We start from the raw sequence: 3,420 nt of genomic DNA on the forward strand, positions 1-3,420 counted from the left end.
GTTACCTCAGTGGCCCAGGTAGCCCTACAGAACCGACAAGCCCTGGACCTGCACACTCCAGACAAGGGAGGAACCTGTGAATTCCTCAATGAAGAATGCTGCTATTATATCAACAAATCTGGTATAGTCAAAACCAATATCGATGCCCTGGCAAAAATCTGACTCCCTCCATGCCCAGCACCACCCTGAAACAACCCCCTTTCAATGGTGGTTCTGGCCCTTAATGACCCAGCTCCTCCTGATCCTAAGTCCTCTCATTCTCCTTTGCCTCTCATTACTAATTGCCCCTTGTGGTCTTCACTTCATTCAGGATCACATCCATGAGATTTCCAGGGTCACTGTCAACCAACTGCAGCATCCCTATACCCACCTACCCACATCCAAAGGACCCTATAACAATGCCCCTTCAACAGCAGGAAGTAGCCAGATCTGAAATGCCACCCTATTACACCAAAAAGGTCAGAATGTTGGATTGGCGGCTCCAGGAATGTAGGAGAAACAATAGAAATGACCGCTGGGCCGACATCTTCCAGCCCCCCATGTATTCCTAACCCTTGACTCTCTCGCCATAAGGATGTATGCCCAGGTCACGTCTCCAAAAGTAACCTGATATCTATGCAAGAAACCGGAATATCAGGACTCCCCCAACCCTCCAATCCCTGAATACCATACCTTATATGGCTGTGAACCTATTCCCTGTCTTAACCCAGATAAAAGACCCACTCGGCCCCGTCCGCACGGGACTACCCCCACTCTCCTCTCCTGAGTCATGGAACCTCGCCCGAGGTCGCCTTTTATAAATCTTGCCTTGTGCCTACCTTGCCTGTTGTCATGTTTATCTTGCCTGTAAAACCGTACACGTGGCACTGGCACAAAAACAGACAGAGAAGGGTGAGTCAGGATGGCGGGGAAGTAGGAGGAGGCACCATTTCACCCTGTACCCTAAAGTGAGCTGATTACTTACCAAAGAACTCCAACCACCCATGAAATCAGCCTGAGATCAGAATTATACACGTCTGGATCTCTACAGGAGCAGAAGACGCCAGTGGCAGGTAAAGCAGAGTGGGAACATCGGACTGATATCAGAAGATAAACAAAAGGGGGAGGGAGCCACCAGAGGTGACCGATTGGAAAGTAATACCCCAATACGAGAGTGCCCTGTGTCTGGGGACCAACATTAACTTGGAGTCTGGCTGAAAGCACTCAAAAAAAAAAAAAAAAAAAAAAAAAAGAACAAATGATCGCGGGGGAAATAGTGGGAATTGGGGCAGTTAGGGACAGGGACCTAAGTCCCCAGACCCAGGACAGCCTCCCCTGGCGCTGAGCCAGAGAGAGTGCAGTGGAGAAATCAGGTCTCGGTCCCTGAGCCACCAGTAAGCCTGAGCAGCCAGCGCGCCCAAGAACAAGTGTGGTCAGGCTCCCGTGAGGGCCTGGGAGCCTGGCCAGAGGGCAATCCTGAAACGGGCATGTACCACACCCTCACCTGGGAGAGGTGATCATAGGTGCTATCCTGGAACTCTGGCATCCAGAAAAACCAGACATTCCTGGCCCAGGACAGTGGGAAAATCTCAGTGTATGATCTCTGCTTGGAACCTCTCTGGCTGTCTGGAGCTGACCAGACAGCTGTCGCTGCCCTGGTATTGGGTACAATGAGGAGCTCCTGCATCCCCAGGGACCAGTGACTCAGAACCAACTCTGCCAGCAGCTCTGCAGAGCATTCTGAGGCTTCTCTCTGACAGGGAGGTTGGAGTGCAATTTGCTCTCCTCTAAACCTCCAAAAACCATCAAAAGCTGTCATGGCAAGAGAAAACAGATGAAAGAACATAAAAAACCCCAGAGAACAAAAGCCTGAAAAACCGGTTTCCTCAGAGCCCACCCCCTTGAGGGGAGCGGGAGGACCTAACTCAGGGACCATCATTGTCTGAAAACCCACGTGGCAGGCCTCTCCCCCAGAAAACCAACCAGGAAGGAAGAAAAAAAAAAAAGAGAAGACTACAAGAGAACAACCACCACTACTTCATAAATACAACTTTTATTTTTAACTCTTTACCAACATTCCGGTTCTATTTTTTAATACATACAGATAATTTTTTAACCTATTTACCATCACACTGAGATGTCCAGTACTTCAAATTAGTTAATAACCTTCTAACCTGAAATTTTTGATACATAACCCATGTTTTTCTTTTGCCTGTCTATTTTTTCTAATTTTAAATTAGTTTAGTCTAGTTTATTCCTTTTTTAATTTTTATTTTCTAATATACATATAGAGTTAAACTTCAAGGTAATCCCCTTTCCCCAATCAACGCTACCCCTATAGGCAAACCAGTTTTTAATCCCCCTGTAACTTAGGAAAATTGAGTCCCTTAACAAAAACATCAAAATACATCCAGGAAAAAATCAAAATAAACTTCCTCGCCCACACTGAGAATTTATAACCACTCTCCCAATTTTTCATTCTGTCAGTGTTTCTGTGAATTTGTGTTTGTCCTGATAGTATATAAATCTTACACTTGGGGTTCTTTCTGATGAGGTTCTTCCCTTTTTTTTGCTTATATATATATATTTTTTCTCTTGTCATATATTTTTATCGGTCTTTTTGTTTGTCTGTTTTTGTTTGTATACTTCATAAATCTTAACTTGGGGCCCATTTGGGCTGAGCCTTCTCTTTTATCTTCCCTATTTTTCCTGTCTCTCTCTATCTCTCTCTCTCTTTTTTCATTTTTTCTTTTCCTTATTTTTTCTGTCTTCTCTATTTCTTTTTCTTTTCTTTTTCTCTCATTTGGGTGGGGAACCCTGATTACGCAGAAGCATTCCAGGGTACATCTTGACTGCACCACAATCAATAAATCCAGCTTCATCCGTTCAGTCATCTCTTACCAAAATGACTAGGAGGAGGAGTACCCAACAGAAGAAAAATACAGAGGATGGACCTTCTGCAACAGAGCTATTGGCTATCAACATAGACAATATATCAGAAATGGAATTCAGACTAACACTAATCCAGGCAATAGCTAGGTTGGAGAAAGCCATGGATGACCAAACGGAATTGATTAGGGCAGAACTGAAAGCCACCAGGGATGATGTTCACAATGTTAGGGCAGAACTGAAAGCGACCAGGGATGATGTTCAAAATGCTCTTAATGAGTTCCAATCTAATCTAAATTCTCTAGGAGCTAGGGTAACTGAGACAGAATATAGAATTAGTGATCTGGAGGACAAACAGAGAGAAAGGATCAGGAGGAAGCCTGGAACAAACAGCTCAGAAGGTACAAAAACAGAATCAGGGAAATAAATGATGCCATGAAACGTTCCAATGTCAGAATTATTCAAATTCCTGAAGGGGAGGAGAAAGAAAGAAATCTAGAAGATATAGTGGAACATGTTGTCTATGAAAATTTCCCTATCTCATGAATGGAA

The sequence above is a fragment of the Meles meles genome, unplaced genomic scaffold (assembly GCF_922984935.1).
Source record: "Meles meles unplaced genomic scaffold, mMelMel3.1 paternal haplotype, whole genome shotgun sequence".
In the NCBI taxonomy this organism is placed as follows: Eukaryota; Metazoa; Chordata; class Mammalia; order Carnivora; family Mustelidae; genus Meles; species Meles meles.